Consider the following 14,573-nt stretch of genomic DNA (forward strand, 5'->3'; position numbering starts at 1 on the left):
AATCAGACTCTAAATAGGTGGCAGTGCCGTCGCTCATGCTGGTTCTACTCCAGTGTCAAGCGGACTAGTTGCTTATTAGTTTATTTTCAATGGTGTGTTGTGCTGAGGCCCCAACAGAACTATGTTTATGTTCTTTCTCGTTCTTTGAACTCTTTAGTACGTACAGTAGTACTAGTACTATGTCTTACTATTGTTCTTCTTGCAGTTGGTACTACTGCTCGTATCTTCGTGTTCCTACTGTACTTAATACGTACGTACTAGTAGTATAACTAGCCGCCAACCCGTGCATTCGCACGGGCTAGTATATACATTGTTTCTAAACAAACTGAATTATTAAAACCCAATAGCATAAGACACATATACCAAAAAATGATTTTATTTCTATGTCAAAAATACTACCAAAGTAGTATGTAAAAAAACCAATGGTTATTCTACAGTATATTATGCAGCCAGCAAGCTTTGATATGAACTGTCTGATCTATTTGTATATCAGCTAAACAAAAAAACACTTTAGAATTGCCAATGCCGGTAATGGAAAACTAATAAATTCATATATATCAATGGATATTGAGACATATTCACACAACTAATTTTACTTGCTAATCTTAACCAACTAACTTAAGTTTGCAAGAAAATTTCATGCACACTTTCTTATTTTATTTTAATCTAAACAATGGTTTTGTGCTATCACGGTATTCACATTCCTATATGTTGACACAATTCTTGATGGCATTAAGATCAACATTATACTAACTCGTGTTACATGTCCTCTTTTGAGATTAGGTTAATCTCCACCAAACCTGTCGTGCTCCCCCACTTATCCTTATAACTTGTTAGGAAGCAGTTCCAGCATAATCAATTATCTTGATATGAGTAGCCGTGCCAAAGAGTACTACATGTCATGTTTTTTACATCATGAAATTCCTGCAAGAGTGGATAGAAATCTCAATCAATAACACTAGCGAGATATCTATAGGAGCTCGCAAAAGGCAACATCTTACATCGTACATCGTACAACTATAAAATTAGATGGGATAAATAGTTCACTTATGACCCAGATATATAAAGGCGAATAACTGTGAGGACATCCTCTCCTGTATAATCCATCCTTTTTGGGCAACTCTTGGATAATCCATCTTTGGATGTAAAAAAGGAAACGGGCATGCAATCGTGAAGTCTAATAGGATAGCAAGCCTGCAGGACTTGTCGTCCTTTGCATCAACACAAATAATATATTATCTTCCCTCATCCTCCAAATCCGAACATCAATTTTTTAATCTAAATTCATGGAAATGGACATGTAGGATACTGGGTGTCATCATTGATCACGTTCGTCGTAAATATGTGGATGGAAAGATTGCCTAGGTTCATCCAACTGAAAAGGCTGAGAAGAACAAAAATTGAATATATATGGGAAACCTCAAGGTGCAACAACTTATATATTATAGTTAGAAAATTAGATTAAGAAAAAGTATACTTATACTACCCGCATATATGAAGGCGAACAACGGTGACCCTTTGAAAAAAGTATACTTGCTATCCTCTCTTTGATAATCCATATTTTGTTGTGGGCAGCTCTTTAATGTTCCATCTTACAACATTATGAGCAAAATGGTTCAAACACACACTCCTTGAATTAGGACTGCAAGTCTATACAACCTGTGACCCTTTGCATCAAAAAACTATTATATTAATTAGCTTGCCTTGGAAGTTGGAATCCAAATCCAAAACAGCAAATACCAGAAAATAAATCTAAGTGAATCAAAATCCACTATGAGATTCTAAGCGACATGATATTTCTCACATAAATATTGGTAGTTTTCAAATTTGAGTAGATTAACTATAAATGTCAAAGTGATACGACGTAGATTGCACAATTAAATATGTAGATGGAAAACGATGTTTACTTACAATCCACATATATGATAAGAAATAAGGGTTAGTAAATTCTCTCTGGGATGGTCAATCCTTCTTTTTTTGGTCCACTCTTTTATGTTATTTATTATGACACATAAATGGGAAAACAACATACACACAAGGTGTGCAGTCAAATAGGAACACATCCGCAAGCATCTTACATCGACTATCTACTTTTGACTATATGATCTCTTATCAACCTAACGAATGCAACTGATAGCTATGGTCAGATGCAGGAGATGGGTGTTTGAAAGCCATGGAGGAGATGGAAGCAACTCCACCACATCATGACCAGAGCACCTAGCGTGCACGCTCCAGTCACCTAGCAAAACTCATCTGAGTAGAAATTAGAAATTAGAGGAGAGAGCCATACACACCTACAGTACATGCCAGTATGCCGCACACACGGACAAAATGGCAATTCCTGCTTAGCCCGTGTTCAGTGGCAGGGCTGATCCTGATGTCATGTCTCGTGTGAAGAAAGGGTGTCGATTCCTTCAGAGGCTCTCGACCTGGACGGGGCTATTAAGAATTCGGGGGCAGCGAAGCCTGTTTCCTCCAAGACATAAGTCATGAATGATCGGGCCTCCGATGGCAGCAAAGCCTATTGCGGCTAGGACCGAGATTGGCAGCTAGTGTTCTGTCGTAGCACGGATCTCGGTGGTGCACCAAGGGACATATGGGAACAACTCAATCGATCTTGATATAAGCTCCATTGTGTTTTGGTCTATGGAGTTGCGTTTGAATACAATCTTAATACCAATTTGGCTATGTTTTTACATAGGAGATCGCCTCGCGAATATGCATCTTGCGGCATCAGCCAGGGTGTAGAAGTATTCTACAATTTGATCTTCTCCATCATGCTGACAAAATACGTGGATACGCTTCCATGAGTCCAGCTTGACACATAATAGGAACAAAATCTTAAAGGAATAATTAATAAAGAAAGAAAGGGATAGGATTCCGCCAGGAATCCATTTTAACGTGATTGCCTTTCTTTGCTCGCTGGTAACTATTTTTTTTAAATTGTTTCTATTTTAGATATACGCATCCAAGAGTGCAGGTTGACACATAATAGGAAAAAAATCATAAAGGAATAATTAATAAGAAGGAAAGGAAGAGGATTCCGCCAGGAATCTTTTTTAAGGTGATTGCCTTTTTAACGTGATTGCCTTTCCTTTCCCATGCGAGTTATTTTCTCTAATTTTCGCTGGTAACTATTTTTTAAATTGTTTCTATTTTAGATATACGCATCCAAGAGTGCAGGTTAACACATAATAGGAAAAAAATCGTAAACAAATAATTAATAAGAAGGAAAGGGAGAGGATTCCGCCAGGAATCCTTTTTAAGGTGATTGCCTTTTTAACGTAATTGCCTTTCTTTCCCATGCGAGTTATTTTCGCTGGTAACTATTTTTAAAATTAATTTTATTTCAGAGATATGCATTCAAGAGAAACAGGAGAAGAATACGTGAGGCATACTTTTTAAGGTGAATTATGAGTTTGGTACAGATACGTGAGAGATTGTGAGTTGGGGCACGGGAGAGTGATACATGATTTTTATTTCTCATTGGAGAGATAAGGTGAGACGTGAGAGCTTGAGAGACTAAGGTCATGAGAAGATATATGTGAGTTTTTTTCGGTTTATTTTTTTCTCTGAGAGTCCATCTACACCGTAAAAATACGGCCCCACCAGATTAATGGCTCGTAAAATCTAATTAACGTGGTAATTTTTAGGGAGTCTGTAATTAGTATAGGTATAGATTTGGGTCAGTCGATTTGTGAAAGAAGTTCAATGGAGCGAAGGAAGAAGACGATAGAAGAGGTGGAAGAAACCCTTCTAGCCATCCATGTTGCATCAAATAGCTCACATGAGTCGACTGACCCAAATTGCTCCTTCAGATTGCAGGATCCACGTGGCATTCAAGGTCTCGAAGGTAGATTCCGCGTCCGCACCCGGTTTGCGGGCTCGACGCGCGCGCGACCGGCTTCCGCCGCGACAGCCACCATGCGTGCCTCCTCCGCGCGGGCGGAGACGACAATGACACGCTAGTTCCTCCTCGCCGGCGTGCTGGAGCACGCGCTCGTCCTCCTCTTCGTACGCTGCCTGCATAGACGCGGCTCCACCAGCTGCTCGCGTGCTTGGCAGCGCGGCGGCACGCGAGGAGGGACTGCAGACGACGTGAGCGGGCGAGCCTTCGGCTTCATGGCACAGGGATGGCGGCGACACGGCAATGATGGGCGAGAAATTGTTGGCCGGAGTAGGCGGGCCGGCATGCGCAACAGCGGCGGCGGCATATTGACGAGTGTGCGTGTGGGAGCTTACTTTAGTTTTAAATATAAGGTTGGTCAAACTTAAAAGAAAACCGTACTAGTACACGTAAACATTAGACTTAAGCAGTGCTTTTATTAGTTAGTACCACAACCACGATACGGAATCCTGTGCAAGCGCGTGAACCACGGTCGATCGAATGGTGCGTCACCGTGTCGTGCTCGAAGGACATCCACCGAACCTTTTTGTGTGTGTGAAAACAATCCTCGAGTATTACTCAACTTTTTTTCTTGTGAAAGTTCTTGACGCTGCAATATTTCCATATATTTGAATTTAGCTGCAGTTCGTGTTTATTTGGATTTGGACGTTTTAGGTGCGCCCTAGTTTTTTTTAATACTGATTTTGTGTGTGTGACTGAGAGAGAACGTGTGTATGTGACCATATGTGTGTTGTGGCAGAAGGGCAATGTGGAGACGGTGTGCGTGTGATACAGACATAGAGAGGTGTGAATGTGCAAATGATCATGCATGAGTGAGACATAGACAGATGCCGATACGTTGTGTATACATGAGAGAACGGTCTTCTAGTTTACTTGTGTGTGTGTGTGAAAGAGAGAGAGAGAGAGAGAGAGAGAGAGAGAGGAGCATCCGTAACACAACAACCATCTCTCTCGATTCGTCGGTCCCTCGCACGGTTGCATGCAACACATGCATCAACGCGCACATTTTGACACCCTCACCCGGCCCCTGCCCACCTCAAGGCCCTCACAATCTCTTCGTGAATACCCATTTCTCTCCTTAGGTTTGTTTTCTCTCAATATCTGACACACACACACACACACAGAGAGAGAGACACACGTAGCACAACACACACACACACACACACTCCCCCGAGCACACAATTCATCCCCCATCCAAGGTTATACGGCGACCACTCTCGCTTGTGCTTCTTTGCACCCCAACATGCACAACACCTCAATCTTCAAAGAGGGCAACGAGCAGATCGAAGACGGCGACCACACCGCGCTAGAGAATGCGGGGTCATTTGGAAGCAGGGTGATGTGACGACGGCTGACTGACTCGTCCCCCCGCCCTCTCTCTCTTGCACAAAATTACCAATCCCTCTCTCCCCCGCACAAAATTGTCAATCCCTCAACCCACGAGATCCTTCCCCTCTCGTCCATGTTTTTCCTGCTCTCTCATCAAACATGTTGTCTCTTCTCATTCCATGTATACAGAATCCAGATGCACACGCATCTCATGTATATTGCATGTATGCATCTTTCTCACAGACCTAACTTCTTCCTCTCTCTTTCTCTCTTTCTCTCTCTCTGTCTCGTTAGGTTTGATTCCTACTCTCTCATCCACATACATACAATCTTTCCCGCCCTATCTGCTCCATCTTCAAAAGCTCTCTCTGCACGTTTCATTCACACATTGGGATATGTCAAAATGTTGCTTCTATAATGGCTGATGTAGAGTTATGGTTGTTCTTGTTGCATCCTACAAAGTAATAACTATGAAATGCATTTAGATTCTCATTTGACTGGGATTATGTGAGTTTGAGCATGTTGTGAAGTACTATAGACCTTGTATACATCTTGGGATTCGACAATGATTGTAACTATTGAATTGTATAGACCATTACATTGGAAGTCAATAGCCTAATATATTGATTTCACAATTTCAACAAATGATTAGTTCACTACAAACTAAGAAAACAAATGTGTACTCCCTCCATTTTTATTTAAGTCCGCGTATTAGCATTGGTCAAAGTCAAGTTTTGTAAACTCTCAGAAAGCTTATAACAAAAAATATTAACATATACAATAACAAATAAATACCATTAGATTCATTATTGAATGTACTTTCACATCATACATATTTGTTATGGTAAATATTTATATTTTTCTATAAACTTGGTCAAACTTTAGGAAGTTTGACTTTGGTCAAACCTAATATGCAGAGTTTACTACTACTACTCGCTAGTTGCTTAGCCGAATCACTCAACACGCCACACGGGGAGTCCAGTGTCACAAAATTTTGAGGTCGGCCCGTGACCCTGATTCGAGCAGTGGGAAGTTACCATCATAGCCTTCGGAAACAGGCCTACAGATGACGCTTGGTAGGGGGCTGTTTTCGTAACTTCAGGTTCACCCTACCCAGCCAACCCCACCCTGGCACCCAGAGTAGTACACCTAAATACTCCCCATTTTCTATCCCCACCGCAAAATAGACTTCTCCACGGTACCGCAGCCTTCGTGCTCCTCCCCTTTACATCGGCGCACTCGTCCACCGCAGCGCATCTGCCTCATCGACGACCTCGTACGCCGCACTGGAGCCGGTCCACCATCGTCGTCGTACACGGAGCCTCTTCCCCGGCATCGTCTTCCACGGTCTCGGGTCTGCTTCCCGGAAGCCGACGCCAAGCGCAGAAGTACCACCGTCATGGACAATGAACTGACTCTCGTTGCCGACCATGACTCACAGAGGCCTCCGCGACCATCATTCTCCTCCTCGATTGGTAATGTGTGTATTGAATCACTTAGCAGTACATGTGCAGTTTCATACCTACCCTTCAAATTTCCTGGGTGCTATTGTTCCCGTAAAAGCAATTGGTTATAGCCTTCATTGTCCAACAGAATATCAGCTTGTAATTGTGCGTCGCTCCTGTATTGCGCTGTGCTTGGGTAGGTTTTTCATCTGCAACCAGTAGTGTGGCAAATGATGGAAAGGTTTTTAGAACTAGCAAAATGCCTATGCGTTGCACGCATCAAGATGCATTTGTATGAGTAGTTTATCTTGTTGGAGATGCTCTAACATGGCAGACGAGTGCTTTAATGTTGCCCACAAGATGCGCGAGTATTACTAGTAGTATATTTTTCTTGCCATGTTGAGATTTTAAAACCACGAGTGCGAACATGCAGAGGAGCAATGAAGACCAAACACGGGATATTCGGGACATCTTCAAGGAGCGTGGCAAGTTAAAGAGGAGCTGCACCGAACCTATAAAACGAGCTTTGGTAAGTAACACCCTTTCAATTACTTTCGTGTAGCCTCATGTTCTTCGATGTGTATATGTTGTAGTTTCTGTTTCTCTTAAGCGTGGTGTTCTTCGATGTGTAATAAGAAGAGTCTTAATTGTCCTAATGCTTTCGTTTTTAGCTTGATGTAGGAAGTGGGTGTTCTCACCTTGTAGTCTGTTTTTATTTATTTTTTCCTTTTGAATTCACTTCTCCGAGTTCTGTTTATCTGGCTTCTACTAAATGGATCTAGGTTGCTCTGAGTATTGATCTAAAAAAGAAGTAACTTCATGTCAGGATGCAGTTCCTGCGAGGAGGGAAGTATGGTCAACCTCGAGATCATGTTTCCAAAATGAGGCTGGATTACACACAAGGTGCCAGTTCCCTAATGATGTTGGATTAGACACAAGGTGCAAATTCCCAGATGATGCTGGATTACACACAAGCCAGGTGGAGTCGTCAGCTGTTCGTGTCCTCGTGGCATTAGTAAAGGCTGAAAGAAAGCGTGCAGCAGCCCTTGAGAATGTAGCTGAGTTCCTGAAGAAGCGAAAAGAGCAATCAGATGCTCTCTTCACCCAAGCCAAAGAAGAGATGGAAGAAGCCAGAAATAAGCTAGCAGAGGCAGAGCAGGCTAGGCGTCTCCTGCTATCTAAAACTGTTGTCAATACAAAATTTCCTTCATAATAGCTAGGTTCAAATGTTTATCCAGTCAGCATGCCTATTGTGATGTCCGTGCATCTACTGATGTGGCACAAAATGTTTTGTTTCGGGTAATGTAATAACAGCAATTACTTTCCAAACAATAATAGACGAAGCATTGGACATGGTATAGTTCACGCGCAAGCCCGACATTCCAAGTTCAACTTCCACATCAAACTCATGTTCACAAATATCTGCACATTCATACATAATGTCCACAACCATGTTTCACTTCAAAGCCAAAAAAATGTGAGGAGAGTTATAAATAAAGAAAATCCTCTACTAGTTCCTACTACCAGTGCGAGCACAACAAGTCAAGACCATGCGTAACTTAATTATATTTTAGTCATTTTTTGTGTTCTAAAATGCATGTCGGCTCGCGGAAGGACGTGTTGCCGGCACACACGCGGATTTAATGAAGGTAGGCGGGGCAGTCTTAAGCTGGTTGCACGCGGCGAGGAGGCGTGCTCAGCCGGGCCTGCAGCGAGTGCGGCCCTCTTGGCCGACGCGCCAGTTCAATGCCTGCGTTATGAGAGGTCGTGTCCGCGTCAGAGCAATCACTCCCTCCAGTCGTTTTTTGTTTGGGTATAACAAAATCTCGTTTTCCATTCACATTTTACAAGTAAAGTTCGTGGACAAACTTTGACCCAAAGTACGATGGGGACTAGTAAACCAGAATGGAGGTAGTAGTTTTTTTAATCGAAGAAGGGTTTCCCCTTCTGATTTTCATTAAAGAAAACCAGCATCTAAATCTAAACCATAGTATTTGCCCTAGAACTACCAGGTTCAACATCTCGCAACATAAACCCATACAACCTCCATCGGAAAAAAAACATACAACCATACGCCAAGGAGGTACGTAGTACTATGAATTCCATTTTTGCTCCATACCAATCGTTCTAAAAACTACTTACTACTTATAACGCGCCATTGAAAATTGGAACTCTTAACCCCGCTAAAAACGATATTTTAAACGTGGCTACTCGATCTATGGCAACTGGCGAGCCACCGCGCTCCAAGTCGTTCACCTGTGGTCCCGACCATCAACTCCTACGGATCAAATTATCACGCGAGCTGACTATTCCTACAAAGGTGCTCCACCACGTACCCGGTACCCGCGAATGCAGCAACCGTGCCCCTAGGGTTTTAGAGTTTATTTGTTAATGTCGCCTTTACGTAACACTCATGTGTGCGAGATAGCGAGAGGCCGACTGCGTGCGTGCGCCTCTTCTCTTCGTATATGTACTCCACCATTTGTCTGGTGTCCAAAAAATTATAATAACTACTAGCAATGTGCCAATGCGTTGCCACACGATCAAAGTAGATTAATCATTAATACATATTCACCGATTTGATAGAAAAAAGTCTAGCTTTGAATACGTATATCACTTATGTTTCACTCAAAATATATTCCTTTGGCGGTTTTGATGAGATAAGGGAGGAATGTTGTTGGTTTCAAGATTCGAGAAGTGGTATATGTCTAATTTCTACTCTTACTAGCAAGATGCCCGTGCGTTGCATGGAACATCAGGACCTTGTGGGAGAAAAGGATGAACGAGGGAAGGCCTTATCTGCAAATATGGTGAAGAATGTGGGTAAATTGCCATATTTTCCTTCCTATCCGTCAGATATAAATCAGACGACCTACATTGCAGGATGGCAGGCCCACCATCATCACCAACTCTATTTTTTATCCCTACTCTTATAATAAGCATTGTCGGTGATGACCGTGTGCCTGCCATCCTGCAATATAGGTCGTCCAATCTATATCTGACGGATAGGAAGGAAACTATGGCAATTTTGCAAAAAGATACCCACACCCCTCTCCACATTTGCAAATAAGGCCTTCCCTCGTTCATCATTTTCCCCCACAAGAAAAACTACTCATACAAATGCATCTTGATGTTCCGTGCAACGCATGGGCATCTTGCTAGTTGTTGCAAAAAGCCCATATGTGTGAGAGAGAGGGCGAGTGGAGGAGGACAGAGTGCATGTGTGACAAAGACACAAGGAGTATGTGTGCGATAGGTATCAACTTAAAATGAGGCGATAGTGTGTGTGTGTGTGCACGATCGAGAGGGCGTGTCTCAAGAAGGGAAGAAAAATCTACATAGATACAAGGAGCGGGAGAGAGACATGTATGCGATGGTGGAAGCACGAGTGTGCGGGTGTATAAACCTATCTAGAGGCTAGCTAGTCGATAAATGTTTGTGAGAGAAATACGAGTCGGCGTGCGAAAGCGCGAGTTTTGTGTGTATGAGAGAGAGAGACGGTAGTCGGGAAGGGAGTGGAAGCAGGAGTTGTGTGTGTGTCTGTGAGAGAGAGAGAGAGTAGACGGTGTCGGAGTTGTCTGATCGGTAAACAAATGAATAATGTCAGTCTGGGATGGAGACGAAAAGGAGACCGCAATAAATGTTGTGTCTACACGAGAGATAGAGAGATTAATTTTAGTGGTATGAGTCATATGTAGAGACATATAGGGTGTGTGAGAGAATCCCATAGAGACAAAGACAAAGTGAAAGACGAGTGGAGACTGTGTGTTTGGCGTGAAAAAGAAAGCTTAGGTACCGAGTGATACCAGAGAACAGTAGAGACGTGAGAGATAATGAAAACCGTGTAATGTATAATGATAGGGAGAGTGTGACACTTTTTAAGGGAGACCTCGAGAGACCATGTTTGTGAGGATAGGAGCAACATGAAGTGAGCGTGCGGGTGAGCTGGAGAAAAGAGAGTGATAGCTACCTGAAGGAGCATGCATGCGAGAGAGATGGGCGTGAAAGGAGTGAACAAAAAAGGGATTCAAATATTTCAATTTGAGATGATGATACATGTAATCCATACTCGAACCAAAATTGATCTATCAAACATGCATACTCATATGAATTCACACACATCTATATTATTTAATATGTAGATATTACTAATCCATACATTTTAGTAGAACATAATTAGGTTAAATTTTTTCGAATTCAACCTTAAGATTTCGAGATCGTTGTATTTGTAAATCATATTATACATATAAAGGAGCAGAATTCTTTGTTGTGCTTTTGAAAGTATATATAAAAAATGATGTATATAGAATGTAATTCCAATTGAAAATGGATCCTGCCAGGAAAAAAAAGAATACAAACGGGATTCGAATTGAGTTGGCACGGTAAACGTGCACTCTGCAAAATTTGAACGAAGCAGGGAAAGTCGCAGTAACCGCCCGAAACCAAAATCTGCGAGATGGAAATCACTACTGCCTATCCCTGCCACGCAAAGCCTATATGCTGGATTTCTATAGGTTTCAATAGGGGTAGGTTTGTAATTTCACCCAAACGTGATGTAACAGCCTCTCACCCGGATTCATACACGGTGGGCGCCAAAACACAGTGTGTCCTCGGCCGAAATCGACTCCCTCCCCGATTCATATTCATACACGGTGGGCGCCAAAAACAAACTCTCGTCGGCAAATATTCGGTGCATGCGAGATTACCGTCCTATCCCCAACCGACTAGTGTTGCTGTGATGTAGTAGAAATTTGAAACGGGGGCTAAGTTTGTAAATTTCCTCGCATTTGAGACAAGCGTGCCCTGAATACATGGTTCCCCTTCCTCTCTACCTCCCTTTTCCCCATTCATACTCTGTGGGCGCCAAAACACCCTCTCCGCCCCACCCTCCTCCGTCCGCCGCCGCCGTCCGCCACCCCATCCACCGCCGTCCTCCTCCACCATGCCGGAGCTGATACCCCAACACCGCCGTCCATTACAAGAGATCGACCTCTCTCATCCACGGCTTCGGACCGGGATCCTTGCATCCCGTCCTCTCGCTTCATCCCCGTCGTCATCCACCTTGCCGGCGCCGCTCCTACGACCGTCTCGTCCACTGCGCCCCGCTGCCACCGTCTACCCTCCTAGATCTGCTTCCACGCCGTCGACATCCATCGCTACCGCAGCACCGTCAAATTCTCAGCAGATGCGTACACGGCGCCGCACCAGAGGCGGTACTCTTTCGTATCCGCTCAACTTATTTATCGTAGCAAGAAAATAGATCGCCACTGCTTTACTCCGATTTCTTATCTTGGTTGCGAAGTTGCCTTTGTCCGGTTTGCACCTTCAGATCCGCCATGGCACGGTCAACACCATACTCGCAATGCTCATGGTTTTCCCCTTTTATATTCCACACTAGTTAAATCACAGTAGACTAAATTTCAAAATTGGGTCAGTCGATTTTTCAGAGCTCGACGGAGTTTGCCGGTGCGATCGAAGGGGCTCGGGTGGGGACGATGGTGGGGCCTCGTCGAAGGAAGAAAACTTGACGCGGGTGGGGGCGGGGGTGGCGGAGGAACACAGGCGGTGGGGCCGGTGGTTCGGCCTGCGGCCCGTGCAGTGTTCTGTATGGGAAGCACAGTATGTTCCTTGTCAGGAAGGGGAGCAGGGACATCTGCAGTCTAACAGCTGATAGAGCTGGCATGTACGTGATCGATAGGCTTTCAATTACTAGCGGCAATACAACACTGTAATTTCCAGCCAGTTCCACTTTCCCGATTTATATATCCTGGTTATGGTGTACCCCTGTTATGTACACTATGATCTGCCTAGTTGCTGTGTGCTCTTGTTATCATGGTTTGGCAATAAACTCTCTATACAGTATATTATGAACCTATCATCTGCCAGCTATCCTTACTTCTGGAGCCTATTTTTTGTGTACTTGTGCCAGATTATATAAATGCACGCACCATATTACAGCAGACATGAGCTCTCTCATCAGAATCCAGTGATAGCACACAAGTGTTTACAGGGGCGCCCCTATATTAGAATATCATCTGCATTACAAATATAATCTCACAACTATTTATGTTTTCATGGTTCTCAGATATCATACGCAATTACAGTGAATATCAGAATCCGCGCATCAGAAGAATATTGTGGAACACTGCAATGACTTACAAAATTGGCACCAAGGCATTGAGTGCCATTCTGGAAGCAATGAAACTCGTACGCTCCCCACCTGTTGATTCTTGTTCAGAATATCATCCTAATGACTATTCTAACCTCGAGGAGTCAAAGGCAGATGGCCTGTCTTGTTCACCCATCAAGGTGTCTGTTCTAATTTGGCAAGGTTTTATTGATTGCATGTATCTTGCATATGTTGTCTTGCATTTCTTCTACTTTGTTGCACCGCCATCTGCTTAGTTTACTCATCATATATGTCGAGATGCCATGCCCATCCATTATCAATACATATTACATCTGTCATCGTACCATGTTTTTCCACTCAAATGTTGTTCTGGTGCATCAGACATCAAAAAGGAAGAGGGTGATTGCCGAACCTGAAGGAGCACCAGCAAAGTCCTTAAAAAACGTGGTGGTGTTGGAGAAATCAGACAGCACCCCACTTATATTGGCTGTACAACCAGTGACACAAAACGTAGGACCGACTCCAGCAGACTGTACCCATACTTCACTGGCCACACCACTAGCCCCACCACACAGGACCTGCACTCCAGCAAAAGGTATACCGATTTCATTTGCCATAGCACCAGCTGTACCACAGAAAAATCCCACTCCAGCAAAAAGTACAGCAAGTCCACCGGCCGAAGACCTATCCCAACTGCAGAGACGGCCAATTCCTGCAGATTGGAACCCCATTCCATTTATTCCTAGTTTAAAAGACAATGCTTTCAATGTTGTTAGGGACTACGTGCATATATTCCCATCATGGGAAGATTGTTGTGAAGACAAACACCATTTTCACATCTTCCTGTCCAACTTACGTGTAAGTGCTATTATTCATGATTATTATTTTCCTGTTTTCTGCTGATTGAACACATCAATGATTTACATTACATTGTTGTAACTAGGCAAGGGTCAATCTGGATAGTCATGACGAGCAAAGCTTGCTTGTGCTTTTCAAGGAAGCATTGCAGCAGTATCGGTGTTACCTGAGGAAATCACACTTTGATGGCAAGTCTATAAACGAATTTCCGGTGAAGTCTCCTGTGCTAAATTTAGAAGACATTGAATGGAAAAACCTTGTTATGCACTGGTCTCGTTCCCAGGATGAGGTACTGTCTATGAAATCACATGACAATTTGAACTTCTACTTTTCCGCATGTGCCTTACGGATCTTTTTTGCAGGAAATCTGCTCGAAGAAGAACTCCTGTTTGACAAGAACGATAGGATATCGCAAATATGCTGCCCGCTGCTTTGCTCTTTTTAGTACCTGTTGTCATGTATCACTGTATTTGCATACATACCTGGTTCATTATCTGACAGCAGTATGCATGATAGCTTGCTTGTCAATTGTTCGCTCCAAATTATTTGATCTGTATGAATGGTTACATTAGTGTAGAATATATCCAATGCCAATGTTTTTTAGCTCTGCATTGCTCTTGTAAGTACATGCTGTCCTTTATCAGTGTACTTATAATGACAGGTAGTTGTTCATGTACCATCACTCTGTAGCTTATTTTCCTTTGCCCTCCATTTTCTACACATCAGATCTATATTTACTCTTACCATAAGGTTGGTACTGAAGAAGTTTAGCTGTGCATTGCTCTTGGTTGTACCTTTTGCATGTATCGCTGCACTTACATTTATAGCTACTTGGTTATGTAGCATCACTCTTAATCTTATCTTAAATATTCTCCATTTTTTCGTATATTATCACATCTATATT

General features: G+C 43.0%; 1 long non-coding RNA gene across 1 annotated transcript in view; it reads right to left on the bottom strand.

Moving 5' to 3' along the window:
• Positions 1-529: 529 nt before the first annotated feature.
• Positions 530-14,573, bottom strand: part of LOC123058269 (uncharacterized) — a 28,308-nt gene continuing 14,264 nt past the window's right edge. Inside the window, exon 2 of the long non-coding RNA XR_006427112.1 lies at positions 530-924. This is a non-coding gene — a long non-coding RNA (uncharacterized lncRNA). The remainder of the gene's footprint in view (positions 925-14,573) is intronic.

This window comes from Triticum aestivum, chromosome 3A (genome assembly GCF_018294505.1).
Source record: "Triticum aestivum cultivar Chinese Spring chromosome 3A, IWGSC CS RefSeq v2.1, whole genome shotgun sequence".
Lineage (NCBI taxonomy): Eukaryota > Viridiplantae > Streptophyta > Magnoliopsida > Poales > Poaceae > Triticum > Triticum aestivum.